Genomic DNA, 17143 nt, shown 5'->3' with positions numbered 1-17143 from the left:
TTTCTGATGTGGAGCTGTCCTTTTGACGTGGTCCAGGGGGTTCTTGTTTTCTGGTAATCCATACTTTGGTAAATATTTGAAGGGCTTTAGGTATGTGTTGTGCTAGTATATTTTTTTGGAGGAATTTCCGCAGAGTGTGAAATTATGAATTTTTCCAATTTCTAAATTAGGATGAAAAATCTGGCCAGTCTGGATTGTAATGAGTGGTGTTCTTAGATATTTAATCCAGATGAGAGAACGTGAGTGGACCTTGGGGTATCTTAATCTGCAGAACCTGTTGGTGCTACTCCCACATCAGTGTGATGCTTTGGAAGGGTGTTATCCAGTCCTGAATTGGACAGGAAGGAATTGGGCCATTTGTATTGCTTATGTATTGTGGGTATTTTTGCCCAGAACTTAGCTGAAATGGTGTAATCAGGTCGAATTGGAGGTCAATCGAAAGTTATCGATGAGTTGAGCTTGTAGACACTGCAATGGGTCTTGTCTAACAGTATGGAAGAAAGTTATGTGTGAAGTGTAGGCCGGTGGAGGCGGTTGCATGGTGTAGGGCACGTTTCACTGGCAGCAACCTGGACCCTTTGGTGCATGTGAACAACGTATCAGTTGAACAACGTATCAACGTCTCCGCTATCGTCAACTGCTTTGTGACTGTTTTCACCCCGCTATGTTACACTTTTTTCTGAATGGCGATGGTGTGTTCCAAGATGAAAATGTGCCGAGCCTACGGGCACTTGTTGTGCAGGAATGGTTTGAGGAACACAGTTCTGACTTTCAGCATATCGATTGGGCCCCGAATTGCACCGATATCAATCCCATAGAGCACTTGTGGGACACTATGGGAAGGCATATCAGGCGTCTGGATACACCAATCACCTCCATACCTGTATTGCTGACCGCATTACACACAGCTTGGTTGGCCATACCTCCCGAACGCCTCCGACATCTTGTTCAATCAATGCCAAATCGGAGAGCTGCTGTACTGAGGGCAAAAAGAGGACTTACGAAGTAGTAGGTAGGTGGCTATAATTGAGTGATCACTCATTGTATATCATGGCTGTTTTCATTCGACTCCCTTGGTGGGAGCGTCCTCGGACGTCTGCAATTGACAAGGTATTCCAACCACCTTTTCTTTTAATCCGTATTTTTTTTTTGCCAATAGAACCATAATAGTCAAGGCTAGACATATCCAAGTATCAAGATCTATAGCGTGCCCACAAGGCTCTACACTGGGTTGGCTCTTTTTACATGGAACATGGTGCTGCCGCAGTGGATCTTCCGATCTTATGATAACGTCAAAATAATAGCGTACGCAGACGACCATCTTGGTCAGTGGTAACTCCAGGGCGGCTCATGAACCTACCACAAATTTTGTTCTCCTGGATCTCCATGATTGTACTGTTACCAATAAGCTTGAAATGAGCTTGTCAAAAACAAAGGTGATAATCTTTGGCAAAAAGTTGGATATCTCTCGTCCTCCTTTGGTCATGATCAACGATATTCTCTCCCCCCCCCATAATTAAACAGAAAAAGCTTCTAGGAGTGGTAATTGATTCCAGTCTCAATTTTATTCCTCATTTGATAAACTTATATAAAATATGTAGATTTACTGGTGCAATTGTTAGAGTGTCCCGTGCTGAATAGGGTCTCTATAGAAAACCTTTTATCCTTAAAAGGTTTTCTAGAGGATATAATGCAATGCAGTTTTCCTCCCGCTGGTCACGTGTGCTGCCGGTGCGTGGTTTCACAGGGCACAGCTCAATCACTTCAAATCGAAACTCGCCTCATTGCACAAAACCATCTTGCGATCTATAGTTAAGGCTTGCAGGACAGTCTGCAGGTACTGGTCAGAACATTACCTTTAGACTTTCAGGTTATTTGTAGAGAATTTTTATACAGACTGAAAATCATATTGAGACATAATTTTTGAGAATAACCATGAACCTTCAAGATCATACTAAAAGAGAAAGAAGGAGACTGTGGAACGAGTTAGTTAATATCTGGCTGTCCCAATGGGATACATCTCCCATTGGTGCAACGAGAAAATTTATACCAAAAGTTTAATTTCACCTGGAAAAACGTGTTCAATTGTGGTTCTGCATGGATCTATATGCACGTCTTACCTGTTGACAAGACATGGATCGATGAATCAGTCTTTTTAGGTTCAATTTATCTCAAACAGACCTCTGTTCGTGTGGGTTACCAGAAAATTGGAATCACATCTTGTTTCACTGCTGCCTGTATGAGTTTCTTAGAGTTTGTCTTCATGCATTTATTAATTTTCAACCAGGACAAGTGTCGTTTCTGCTTCAAAGCTCGGAATCATTTCAGATTCTTCAGTCCTTCGCCCAAGACGTATTTCTGCGAAGGCTTTTGTGCCGTCAGATTTCAACAGGATATAGCTGGTTAGATCTCCTTTTGCTGAATGTATTTATAAACTCAAATCCTCAGGAAGTGAACTTTTTTCTCTAGATTAGGCCAACACACAAAATTAAGTGCTTTTTTTTTAGCACCACCGGCTTTTTTTAGCACCACCACTGCCTTTCTTTCTTTTTATTTATTTATATATTTTTATCTATTTCTTTTATTTATCTATTATTTTTTTTTCTTATTTTTATATTATGATATATATATTTATTTTATTTTATTCTAATTATTAAATTTATTTTTATTCATTTCTTTTATATTTTATTTTCCATATCCAGCACCTCGGGTGGGCTTTTTTCTTTCTTTTTTTCCTCCGGAAAAGATCCCCAGAGAATCCTAGCACACCTTCTAGCAACATCAGATGGGTCAGTCTCCTTTGAGACAGTTCGTGCCTTACATAGACCGGCCCACCTTCCAGTGATATGGACGAGCACCCAGAATCATCCAAAAAATGTCCAAAACTGTTATTGGTGCAGAACAACAATGGAACACACACGTAATACACACAGACCTACAACAATAACATTTCTGGACATTTTATAGTGGTACTATTCTTCACAGTGATACGAGGCAGAGTTGAACTGACGTTCTAGGAACCACCCTTTACATATACACATGTCCACACATGCCCAAGTTATTTCCCTGATTTCTTCCATTTATGAGAAGTGCCTTTAATTATTTACACCAAACGTAGAGACATCATATCTCTTAACTGGACATGGCTCCATAAAGAAAAACTGCATGATCTTTCTAAAGATTATTAATGTTTCTGCGAAGAAACTAAAGACTGGGAATACTTAATCTCTTCTTCCACCATCCATCTTGACCTCTGGCAACGACTACTCACAGATCTTAACCTGATTACTCTGCAACCTGTTAGGGCACTAATCAAATCCAAACATTTTTTTCACAGCTTTTTCCACATTTACTACTTCTCTCTTCAAGCGAAAATGGCTTCAACTCCTCCACAAACCATCCAACTGGGAGTGAACTCCCAGTCACGTATAATGTTTTAGCATGCTTCTCTAAGTGATTACTCGACGCGTTCCCAGTCTCTTCTCTTCTCATTGCTGACCTGGATACATCCTTCTCATCAAGGTGGGATTTAAATGCAAACCTTGGCACAATTCAAACTCCGGCCGTCTCTCCCGAGTAGGATCTGCTGACGACGTACTCTCAGCGTCGGATTTATATGCTGCCACGCTCACCCCTTCTGAGGTCGGGATTGATACCTGCCATGTGGGCTTCATATGGCATTCTCATGGGAGCATCTGTCTCCCATGTCTTTCTCCCTCCCTGGGGCTATTCCCCTTCCCATCTTTAGCAGACCCCTTCTCCGTGGCCTGCTCTTATTTAACTACATTATGACCCGATCGCTTCTTGATAGAACTTTGTCAGAGGATCTTGGTGGACATTGGGGTACAACAGGAAGAGCAGTTTCGTTCTTCTGTTATTGTTGTGAACAGGAATAAAATGTGAGATAAATCAGGTTTTAACGTTATTATATTAATACCACATGAAATTAATAATATAGTTTATTAGGCTGTTCGACTACATTACTATATATTAAGGTGACGTTTCAGTTATCTAATCGATACCCGTCATCAGATGGGTATCGGTAAGAGACCCGAAACGTCACCTTGATATACAGTAATGTAGTCGAACAGCCTAATAAACTATATTATTAATTTCATGTGTATAAGAGTGGTATTCACATAATAATAACGTTAATGGAAAACAGGTAGCGTCCTTGTCGAACTATATTGAATCAGGTTTTAATTTTGTGATGAAGACATCTCCCGATGCAGTGAAGATTTTGATAGCTAGGTCTCGTGTTTACGTGGAGTAGAGTGAGAAACCTTCTGATGCCAGCTGAGTGTTATCGCGAAATTTTTTAGGAGTGGTGGCTTTTGTGGTAAACGTGGCTATTCTTATAGAGTGTATAATAACAGAGGACTCCCTGTCTTCTGTTAATTACTGGAGAAGAAAGATGCCTTTTTGGCACTCTGCTGTAGATAAGCTACGTCTCGAATATGCCTGAGCGGTGGATATTCTTCGATGAAGAATGAATGAACCATGGCTGATAAACAAACATATGCTATTAAGCAGATCGATGACCAGAGGGCTTTGAACATAGCCTCAAAATTGACGAATGTGATGGAGGAGAGAACTATTGACCTAGTGTCGTTGTAAGAGCGATATTCATTACGGAATCACGTTACTGGTTATCCTAGGAGATATAGGGTTGTTAAGGGTTAAAGGATTCCACGTGCAGCTTTGTTTTCAGAGATCCGGATCTCGTAGTTTCTGCAATCTCTGTAATCTGCTTTCTGCATGGTTTGCGGGCTGAGGTTATTGGTTCTCTGGATCCAATGTGATTTATATCTCTTATTGCCCACCATCAGACTATCATACACTAAGTGGACAGAAATCATGGAAGGCTTACCTAGTAACGGGTATGTCCACCTTTCGCTCGGATAAGCGCAGTCACATGGCGAGGCATTGAGTACACTAGTTCACGAAAGCATTCCACAGGTATTTCCATCCATGCTTGCTGCACCGCTGTCCATAATTCCGTCGCATTCCTGTTTCGAGGACCCAAAGCTCGAACGGACCTTTCCACAGCATCCTAAAGATGCTCACAGGGTTTATGGCCGGTGAACGGGGAGGCCATTCCATGGTGGTAAAATCCGAGGAATACTCTTCGAACCAAGTTCTGGTCACCATGACTCTGTGGGGAGGAGCATTGTCCTACTGCAAGAGCCCATTTCCCTATGGATGCACGATGACCATAAAGTGATGCAGATGGTCTGCAAGGATGGACACGTACCTAGACCGTTCAGAGATGCATCTAGACGTACCACAGGTCCCAACGTGTGCCAGTTGAACACTCCCCGGACCAATTACCAACCGTCGACCTGCCTAAACAGTTCCTTTTTGACATGACGAATGCATAGCTTCGTGCGGTTCCCCCCTCCCGTCCGCTTGAAATAACCGAAAACGAGATTCATCGGACCAGGAGACCCATCTCCAATCATCCAAGGTCAAGTGCCGGTGTGCTTTCGCCCAGTTGAGGCGTAGAGTCCTGTCCTGGTGCTAGCAATTTGATTCTGGTTGGTCGGCGGCTCCCGTAGCCTATTGCGGCTAATGATCACCTGAGAGTCTTGATGAAGACGTTTCTGGCACCCCCCCCTCGTTTAAGATGGCGTGGGTGTGCCACTGTCGCTCTCCGGTTGGCTGAAACAATGAGAGACAGACGTCGACGGCCACGTTCATTCACCACATTTCTCCACCCACAGCGCTGTCCACGATGATGTTATTCCAGGAATAGCTTATTACCGATACACTCTTGATACTGTCGAACAGGGACATTGCAATTTCTGTACCAACCCCCGTGATAGAGTGACCTATGCGTCAGGCACCCACTATCATCCCTCTTTCGAAGTCGGTTAACTCACGACGTTTACCCATACTGACATCGAATTACCATCTACGTGAATGCAATGATGCAGTGTACCTGTATACCTGCCAAGCAGTGGATTCGCCCACTAGCGAGAGGGATGACAGCGTCGCGTTACCCAGGAACCAGGTATCCCATGAATTCTGTCCTTTCAGTGTATTATCAGGTAAGTAGAATATTCGAAGCAGGTGGTGTGCTGGGTCCTTCCAATCAATGCTCTGGGGACAAAGGGCTCTGATGATAGAGCTGGATGCGATTTTGAGGAGTTCCTTTGACACAACGGATTTACTGATCCCACGGGTACGAGGCTAGAGGAATTAATTCTCTCACACAACCTGATCATACAAAATCCACCAAACGAACCTATTAACATCTCCACAGTTAATGGAGAATCTAACGTTGACTTGACTATGACGTCTACCAAATTTATTAGATGTATATCACGTTGGAAGGTGCGACCTAATTTGGTTAATAATGATCACCCTGCAATCTCTTTTTATATTTCAAAACAGTATCATGTTTTGGCAGGTGTTCACCTATAACAGCGGTTCCCAAACTGGGGTCGGTAGACAAGTTCCAGGGGGCCCGCGAAACGACCCTCTGGAACTGGTCAAATTATTTGTTCTTGTATAGCAAATGATGATAACTAAAGTTATTATTATGTATTTATGTAAACATTAGAATAAAGTTTAGTTGTTTTAAACATAAAACCTTGAATTTTCTTTTCAGAAAACTCAGTGTTCATCATAAAGTATATACACGCACACAGAAACATATACATATACATATATATAGGGGGTCCGCGAACTTTTTTTAATTTTTGAAGGGGTCCGTAGATCTCAATAGTTTGGGAACCACTGATCTACAAGACACTTAAGATTTTCTATTACGAAAATTAACAAATTTTGGATCAAATTTTCAACCAGGAAGTGCTCAGAATTTAAATTCCCTTTCAGCATCAGAACATACCAAGTACGTCCAGAACCTCTTATACATCACATCTGAATACTCTGCCAGAAGAAAGCAAGCTAAATCAAACGTGGTTCAATGGTGGATAGCGAAGCTGAAGCTAACAGTTACCAGAAAGTCTTCAAAGAAACAGGCACCGTTCGATGTTCAAGCCTTAAAGCAGTGTCTTAAAGACAAACGGATATTTTATTTCGAAGCTATTGCAAACTAGAAAACTCGCTGATGGCATGAGAAACAAACAGGTAACTCAGATTCGTGGGGATTAACTTATAAAATCTCAAGAAATAAGCTACGTAGCAGATAAATTAATAACATGGTCATTAACAGCCACCAGGAATCATCAGATTGGTTCTCATCTGTTGAAATGATCACCAAATAACTGTTTCCTAAGGATGATTCAGGACAAGACTCTCCTTGACAGGCTAGGATTCGTTTAGAAAATGCTCATTACACAGAACCGTCAGATATTGACCTATTCAACTTAACAGAACTAAATATTACTTTCACAAAATTAATTGCTAAGAAATTCCCCGGATTAATCCTTATAGAAAATTCTCTCATAATTAAATTCCATGAACTTTATCCTCAAATTTTGCTTGTCATGTTCAAAAAATGTTTTCCTGAAGGAATTTCCCAATTATAAATTATTTCTGCACTTGTTGACTCCTCGAATTAACAGAATATTGCACGATCATTAATTCTGCTCGGTCTGCCAATTTGGGGTCAAATGTTGAAAATCCACAGGTGATGCCATTAATACGCTTACAGGGCATATCTCCACTTCTTCTGATAAATACAAAACTTGCTCTGTTTGTGGACTTGGAGGGCGCTTTTGATTCCCTTTGGTGGGAGAGCGTCCCCCATACACTTAGACATGCCAAATACAATTCCATCATTTACAAAGTATTAAGATCATATTTTACTGATAGAAGCGTAAAGTCGTTGCCAAACATATGGCGTTTTCTACTCATGTTTTCAGAGGATGCCTGCAGAGTTCAGTACTTTGGCCACTACTCTGAACTGTAGTTCTGGACTCTTGGCTAGGTAAGAGCTGTGATTATTCTATAAAGATTGCCTATGCAGACGATTTAGTTATCTAAGTTTCTGGTAGGTCCAGGCATGTTCTTGAAGACCAGTTTCAAAATATCCTTGGCGACCTTTCCCAATGGGCTAGTACTAACATACTCAGAATGTCTTCTACTAAGACTAAATTCGTGATCTTTAAGAAACATCTGAATTATAATAAGTCATTTCTTTTATTATTTTTATTTTTTTTCCCAGGTGAGGACAGCTTGGGAGTAAGGGGAGTCCACACCCACCGGTATTGGACTACATCTGGTGGGTGCGGTGTTTTGTGTTCAATGTACTGACAGTGAAGTAGGCCCAGAACGGGCACCAGGAATCAGACTCCCTGGTGGCGAAAGAGCCCTTTTTTTTACATTTATACTACACACACTTTTTCACTCACTTACACTGTAGGCCCATTCGTAGAGGTTTTACTTGCATACAGAGGATACTGTTGGAGATGGACGTTAATCCAGGTGCCACCTTAGACATATACATATAATAAGCCACCAGAAATTCTTCTGAACGGATAAAAACTTCCATACGCTTCCCACATCAAATTCGAGGGTTAACAATTAGACGATAGACTTGAGGTTTCAGAAACTTGTCAGCAATTTAACAGATAAAATCAGAAATTTTCTTGCTTCTGTTGCCAATCACGAGAGGAATGGCGACTCTGCAAGGAAACGTTATTACATTAATATAAAGCCATATTTCTTCTCATAGCCTTCGATCCAGCAGAAGTCTGGCATCATTCTTTTCTTAAAAACTAACTGCTGCTGTGGGAGGAGTACTCTAAAACTACTCCTGTGGGAGGAGTAGTGTGATTATACATAGTCAGAATTACTGTTTTGTCTGAAAACTATTTATTTATTTCTGGAACTAATATTTATTATTATCAATAGGGATCTGTAGAAAGAATAGCGTACTGGTTTATTGTTCTGCATGTGTGTGTGTGTGTGTGTTTTTTTTTTTTTTTTTTGGTAATCTAGCAGTTGATTAGTTTTCACTGCAAAGTAATTAGTTTGAGTTTACTGTTCGAAATTAATAAGAACTAACACATTGTTAGCTGTGTAGTTGGATAATTGAATTTAATAATAAATTATGGAAGGATAAAGTGGAACAGTTAGGAAGCATACAGTGGGATCTGATACAGGGGAGGACGGTTCCCCCCTACTTCCACCTAAAATTCCACACTCGCGGGAAGAGTTTATAAAATATGGGGAGTTTGTATACTCTCGAGGACGTAGTCAGGATCAGTTTAGAGTTTATGAGAATACGGATATTCAGTTAGCGCATGAAGAGGAAGTTAGAGAACAAGTAGCTGCGAATACTGAGGTGCAACTTATACCAAATCAGGACGTTGAAACTATGACTGATGAGCAATACAATGTACAAGTGTATCATCAATGTGTGAGGGGATCTCGAAAATGAGGAAAGATATTAGGAGCTTCCTCTTGGCAGAAGTTAATAAGGTTACAAAGAAGGCAGGAGACATAATTACGGACAAATGGGCTAAGTTAGAAACAGCGACTACGGCTGTATTAATAGAAAATGAGAAACTTAGAGCTTTAAATGCTGAGATCAGTAAACGGGCGAATTTATAAGAACATTTAATTCAAACATTTTCGTCTGAGCCTTATAGTAAGACTGAGGCCCACAAAGAAGTAGTGAGTGAAGAGGAGGGTGTAGTAGGTAGTGAAGATCATGCGCAAGTGCAGGGGGTGGAAGTAAAGCGTACTTATGCGAAGATAGCGAGTGGTACTCGTCCTAAGGAAGGAATACCCAAGTCTGGGGAAAGTCTTATGATTCTTCGAGCTTCTGATAGTAGTGAGCTTAAATCGAGTTCTGATGTGAAAACTGCTGTGGCAAATGCTTTAAAAATGAATTTAAGTCAGTGAAAGTCCGACCGCTACGTTTCGTGCGAAATAAAGGGGTGTTATTAGAAACAGCTTTGAAGACGGATTTGGTGAATATAGCTGCATCGGATTCTTTGGCGTCTGTTGGAATAACTTTTGGGGTGTTCCCAAAAAGGGCAACCCATCTGTGTTTATATATGATATTCCTAAGGAGCTAAGTCAGGAAGATATCATTGAAGAATTATACTGTAAGAATTTGGAAGAACGCGGGATCACGTTTGAGGAAGTTAAGAAAGACATAAGTTTTAGGTTTACGACCAAGTCTAGAAGTACAGCTTTTGTACACTGGGTTTCTACTCTCTCCCCAAGGTTATATTAGCTTATATCCACATTGGATCGTTTATACTTGGCAGTAAGTGCGCATAGGCACCGCCCCTTTACTATAGTTCCCAGATGCTTTCTATGTCTTGGAGATGGACACGTTACGAAATATTGTACTCACAGCTCCCCTACTTGTGGTCATTGTGCAAAGGGGGGGGGCATGTATACGCTGAATTCCCAAACAAAGATCAGGAGCCAAGCTGTGCTAACTACAAGCGCCGTAAGCGGGATTTTTGCCATTCAGTAAGGGACGTAAGATGTCCAGAATATCAAAGAGCACTGGAAAGGATACGAACTCGGACTGCTAATGAATAGTTGTAATGAACGAAGATGGAGGGGGTTGGAAGAAGATCCTGACTTAACTGAAGTTTTTTATACTACAGGAATTAAAATAATGCAGATTAATGGACAACGACCGAGATTGGTAGCGGACGAGATTAGGAAGATTAGTGAGGATTTTCAAATTGATTTGGTGGCAATACAGGAACCTTATTGGGCTAGAGTTCCAGGTGAGCAAACATCTAGAATATTTGGTTATCCCTTAACGTTACGAATAATACAACCGGTGCAGGAAGAGCCTAAAACTGGAGTTGTGGTCATTAATAGAGATCTAGACGTAGTGGTTGTTCATAGGTTATGCAACCAGGTCGCTACATGTGTATGGTAGCCTCGGCAAATGTTCAATTCTATTTTATGACTCTGTATTGTGCTCCTTCAATGGACTTTAATAATTGCGTGGATTATTTAGAGTATGCGTTGCTCATTTTAAGACCTAAACAAGTGATTATTTCGACAGACGCTAATGCAAAGTCACCACTGTGGTATAGTACAACATCTGACATGAGAGGTTTATTGCTGGAAGAGTTTGTATCGAACAATAATTTATTTGTAATGAAAAAGACAAATCAACTGTCTACTTTCTGTGGTCCAATGGGTGAATCTAATATTGATTTAACTATAACAATTTCTGGTATTAGACATTGTATTTGTAACTGGAAGGTAATGCCTGATTGGACATCAAGTGATCATCGAGCCATATTGTTTTGTGTGAAGAATGTGCCGGATTTAACTGGTACTCAAGATCGGATACCGCATATTGTTCGGTTTTCATTGAAATCGTTTGATTGGTCCATGTATGAAGCTTCTGTTCTTCGGGACTTTCCCTCGGATAAACAACAACAGATAGTTCGTGAATCTGCAATATATTTAGCTAATACTATAGAGGATTCAATAGTAAGAGCGGCATATAAGTCAGGTAGGAAGAAGGTTATTAAACTAAAATCCTGCCAATGGTGGACAAACGAACTGACTGTCTTAAGACGGGCTGTATATCGAGCTAGGAGACAGTACCAGCGGCATTGGAATTGGAGTCATTCTGAGGTAGTTAGATTGCATGGCAATTACATATCTCTTAAAAATAATTACAAGAGAACCATGGAAACTCGGAAGAGAGAAACCTGGCGATTGTTTGTAAAAGAATCGGGGAGAAATGATCCCTGGGGTTTGCTATATAAGTTTTCAAGAGATAAACTGAGAAGTTTGGAGGTATTTAATATAATTCAAGATGATTCTACTGAGACTATTGGCTGGGAGCATTCAGTAGATGCAATATTAACCGAGCTGTTCCCGGTTGACGATTACATCTTAGACTCACAGTGCCAATCCGAACAGCGGAGAAAAAACCAGTTTTATGTAGCTAGAGGCAATACCATGGCGTTTACAATAGATGAACTGGCAGGGGTGTTAAAGAAACTTAATTTTGCAAAATGTCCAGGAATAGATTTGATTGAGAATGCATTTATAGTGAGGTTTTTTAAGCTGGTACCTAACATGTTACTTCTGTTATATAATAAGTGCTTAGAGGAAGGACTGTTTCCATTGAAATGGAAGATTGCTTTATTGAAGCTAATTAGGAAGCCTGGGAAACCTTTAATTTAAATGTTTGGTCTCACAGCCTAAGTCGTACCGTCTAATACCTTTAATATCTTATACCTTTAATATCTTCCTTTATACCTTTAATATATTAAAGGTATAAAGCTTATACCTTTAATATCTTCCGAACACCAGAGCAGTACCCATTCCGCTCCCTACCCTAAAACTTCGCCTGGTGGGCTCTATCGCCCTCAATGTTTTCTGCTGTCCTCAGCAGTCCATCTCCGTTGGATGGTGGGTTTCTTCTGCTGGAGTGCACTTTTTCTCCCCTATTCTCCCAATTCCTGGTGAAAGCCTTCCTATCATCCACCTTCACCTATTGCTCAAAACTTAAACTGTCACTCCCGTGCTCTTTTCCAACAAACACTTCTTTGGCACGCTCTGGCGACGCCATGGTTCGCCCGGCCAGAGCATCTAATCGCTTCTGCCTGGCTCAGCTGTCACACGTGTGTATATATTTATTGTAAGTTTTACTGATTTTCAGCAATTTAGAATAAAAAAATTTCTATCAATAATAAAATATTCAATATTTTGATTATAATTTCCATATAGCTAATTGCTTCTCACAAAATGTTTTCGTTGACTTTTGCCGAGCTCTTGCATCCCTAGCCAATCTATGCTTGCGATTTATCTTTTTTCACAATTTATTTATCGATTATCGATTTAACTAAATCGTTAAATCGATTTATCGTTAATTTTATCGTTAAATCGATTTATCTTTTTTCACAATAAATTTATCGTCATTAAATCCGATATGTCTTCTTTGGTTAATTTATTTCGTGAACAATTAATGTTCACCAAACTGAAATCTCCATCAGCTTCAGCACTACTGATTGCAATAGTGCTAACTATCTTTTTAGCTTATTGATTATTGCAGGGATTGAAATGACTTTTTATTCCACATCATTATTTACAAAATCCGGATAATCGTTCAAATCAATTTCATATTTTAAAATTTCACTTAAATGGAAATGGCACAATTCTTGTTTTCCCAGCTATCTAACCTGAAGTTAGTTCTTCATAAGGTCAAGTAGATGTTTCTAATAAATCGAAATAATTTAAAATGTTTTCATCATTATTTCTGTCTGAAAAAATACATAAATTCATGTGTTGAATTATATTTTCTAGTAACGTATTTCTAGGAAAAGCATTGAATTCATTATTTTTATTAAACGGAATATCTTTAAACTTATCTGATTTCATAAAATCTTCAACTTGACATTCATGTTTTTTCCAGTACCAACCTTCAAATTTTTCAAAGCTCTTATTCAGCGTTTAATTAATTTTTGCGCTTTTTGAATGTTAGTTGATCTTGATTGAAGTGCAGTTGAAAGTACAGTAATGAAAATTCTTCAAGAATATCTATCATTAAAGCAAGATCTTGCAAAAAAAATAATGGTAATTAATCTCTTTGCCAGACCGGAATAAGAACTTGAAAAATACAAATATAACGCAGGATATGCCCGCCATATAGCAGTTGAAACTCGTAAACTACATGCCACCCATCGTGGTTCCAGTACTCGACTAAGTTTAATAATATCAATTTCAAATTCTTTAGCTACAGTTTCTCGCTCAGTTTGATTTTCATGTGATTGGTGATAAATAGAAAAAATGTTATCTAAAAATATTTAAAAATGATTAACTTGTTTTATTTACGATATTCCATCGTCGAGTGATAATTACAATAGATGATTTTAAAAGTATCAAATGATGATTTTAAGAAAATTTTCTAACAACTCAGTAGCTATTGGAATTTCCGTGGCATCACACATACAGGCTTATTGCCCAAATGACCCTAGTCATTGTGAATTGAGTGCGTGCCGCTCTTCAATTTATAGCCATTGTCGGTTTAACAACCGGCTCGAATAATTCGTGAAAATTTAACAATCGGCTCGAATAATTCGTGAAAATTTAACAATCGGCTCACACGAGCCGGCTCCAGCATACCACTGCAAAAACCACACATCTCAGACTACTGGCACGGTGCAGTATTCAACACACGGGAACTTATTGCAGAGTTGTGGGACACCACCGATGCCACTTGACCCAAGAGACTACATCTGCATGTCCCTGAGTAAGGAGTGACCACATACTGTATAACGAAAAAAAAATCCCATAACCCACAATTTCTTGCATATATTTCAACAAAATCAAATGTTACTTACAGATTCATCCTGAAAGCAAATTAAACCAGATTTACATGGACAGGCTGTTTTGCCCGAATCATCACAAGGTTTACCTACAGAAAGACGTGTTATTAATGAAGTACTCCAAGAGGCAATAGTATAATTTTACAAATTTGTACATATTAATATTATTATCAATAGAGAGAGTTGTGTTTTAGTAGCATCGGTGATCAAGACCATGTTGCTTCGTGTATATTGTCTATAAATTGCGTGTGTTCTGAGGTTGATTTTCTGTTTGCTTAACAAAAAGCCCGAGTTTTCGGGAGAATAAATCATGATACATTCGCCTGAGACCGACTAAGTCAGCCACGTTGTGAAAAAGGCCCATAAAAACTCCGCCCGTCATTGACGGGACTCGAACTCGTGTCTTTTCCACCCGGTGTGCGGAGGACTGCGATCCTACCAACGCATGATGGCTGTAGAGGGAGAGCGAGTAAGTCTGGATAAACAAAAAAAAATGAATTTAGAGTAACTGAAAAAAGCCCATAACTCCTGCTGCTTCAATGCATGCAGGGAGGATTTCTCTTTTTGTCCTTTTTTTTTTACAACATTAATTCTCTTACCCATGAAGTCAAGGACCAGCCCTGATATTAGAAAACATGTACCAACTTTCAAAAAAGAAACAATTAGAAATAAGATAATACATCAGTATCCGACTTCCATGAAGAAAAATGTTCCAAACAATTTAAGTGTGAAGAAAAATTAGTTACCATGATCATTTAATGGGAAGTATGTACATTGAGTTTTCTTTATTAGCAACTACATAGTTGTTATTAATGCAAATGCTGATACCTAACACCTCGTGGGGTTAGCTATTGCACGTAATACAGCCCGTACACTTGTTGGCATGGAATACACAAGGTCATGCAAGGTATACTGTGGTAGCGCTACTCATGAATTGCTAAATTTGTCCAGTAATGTGCGCAAATTGTTAGGTAGATGATCGTTAGCACCGAAAGTACTTTCCTAGTAGGTCCGAAACATGCCCACTTGGGTGAGATCTAATGAGCTGGGCGGCCATGGGAAGACGGTGAATTTAAATGTTCTCGAAAATAGTTAACAAACTGCCGAGCTTCATCGCATTGCATGTAGTCTGGATGCAGTGTCATGATGAAGGGCAGTTCATGGTCGACGACTATAGAAATGTAGACGTTTCCTTTGATCAACGGTAATCAGAAGTCCAGGACATGTTATGCAAACACTTTCCAAAGCAGAATACTCAGTAAATCTACCTGTTGGCCAGCTCCATTGACTCTGCTGAAACCTTCAATATGCTTTGGTGGCCCAGCATACTCAGGAGATTACTCCAGAATGAAATATCTCAGAATTTATACAACAGCATCAGAGACGATCTTAAAAGCAGGAAAATCACAGTTACAGTTACAACCAGAGACTCAAGAGTAGTGTTGACCGTGATTGCCCCAGGGTTCAGTGTCGGGTCACTGATTTTGAAACCTAGTGCTGGACGAATTCCTAGGAACAGGAATTAATGACATTGCCATTTTCAGACAACCCTGTGCTCCTTCTCAAAGAAAATTCCATAGCTCAGTTGGAAATCCAAGCAATTCAAGCCCTGAAAATCCTGCAGTCTTGGACTTGAATTCACAAGCTGACAATATCTAGAACCAAGAAAAAAATCAATATTAATTAAAGTAAAACTGAACATCTGAAGATTCCCACAGATAAAAGTTTCAGCCGAACTAGTGTTCAGGAATTATTTTTGATTCAGTACCAACATTTTATCTCCATCTCCCTTATGTTGGCAAAAAAAGTCAGGAACTATGCCGGTATGATTGCTAAGATCAGCAGAGCAGAATGGGGTCTAAAAAGGATGACCCTTGCCGTTATGTATAAGGAAATTTTGCTCCTAGTTATTACTTACGTTGCTGGCATTTGGTTCGCTAGGATTGTTCTAGCAAATAGTAGAACAAAACTAGGATCCATCCAGCGTATCATTCTGTCTACAATAACAAGGGCATACGGTCAGTAGACTGCACTGCATGTCCTGACTGGTACGTTGCCACTAGATCTTGAAGTTATCAGAAGAGGTCTAAATTACAGATTAAAGAGGAAATTCCCAATGACCATCATAGGGATTGAACTGCATATTGAAGCCGAAATGAAACAAGAGAGGAAAAGGATACATTCCTTATTCTATCACCAATGGTACACCAGTTGGGAAAGTTGACCAAAGGGGAATTAACTAGGAGTATCCTGCCACAAGTAACCATAGTCTCCTCCAAACCACCTTCCTGGTTTTCTCTTGGTTTGTGTACCATAGTTTTGCTGTCAGGGCATGGCTACCTGAATGCAAAGTTGTATCAACTGGGTCTAACCCACGATGTAAAATATACCTGTGGAGCCGATGACGATTGGGCTCATGTCCTTTATGACTACCTCAAGTACCATCCCCACAGATATAGGCTTATAACCAAGATTGATCCTTCAAACCGGAGAACATAAACTTATCTCTGCTGAGACATACTACATGGTCTTCTGACTTTGCTCAGAAAGTTTTTGAGACAAGGAGAAGTAACCATGCAAATACACCATAAACCATGATATCTCTCCCTATCTAGAGAAACATTCCTGAATATAACCAAAAGTGACAGGCCTGCTAGAATATGTCTCCTAACCAGTAAGTATTTAAGTTAAAATTGAATAAAATTCTGTGATTCTTATCCATATTAATTAGAAGTACTATGTTTAGTTATAACCTAAGAGCATAATCTGTATAATTTAATTAGCTACTCTTATATACTGACACATGACATACACATGTGGGTATGTGTATATACGGGCATGAGTTTTCCCTGGGTGTAAGTATGTGTTGTCAGTGTGTGTGCATGTCTAAGTGAGTCCAAATG

The 17143-nt window shown here is 39.7% G+C and overlaps 1 long non-coding RNA gene across 1 annotated transcript in view; it reads right to left on the bottom strand.

The window, feature by feature from the left end:
* Positions 1-17143, bottom strand: part of LOC150087401 (uncharacterized) — a 95077-nt gene that overhangs the window by 7881 nt on the left and 70053 nt on the right. Inside the window, exon 4 of the long non-coding RNA XR_016546882.1 lies at positions 14256-14329. This is a non-coding gene — a long non-coding RNA (uncharacterized LOC150087401). The remainder of the gene's footprint in view (positions 1-14255; positions 14330-17143) is intronic.

Source organism: Mastigoproctus giganteus, chromosome 4 (assembly GCF_048544385.1).
Source record: "Mastigoproctus giganteus isolate SK-2022 chromosome 4, ASM4854438v1, whole genome shotgun sequence".
Classification (NCBI taxonomy): Eukaryota; Metazoa; Arthropoda; class Arachnida; order Uropygi; family Thelyphonidae; genus Mastigoproctus; species Mastigoproctus giganteus.
This window is presented reverse-complemented; position numbering and strand designations above follow the sequence as displayed.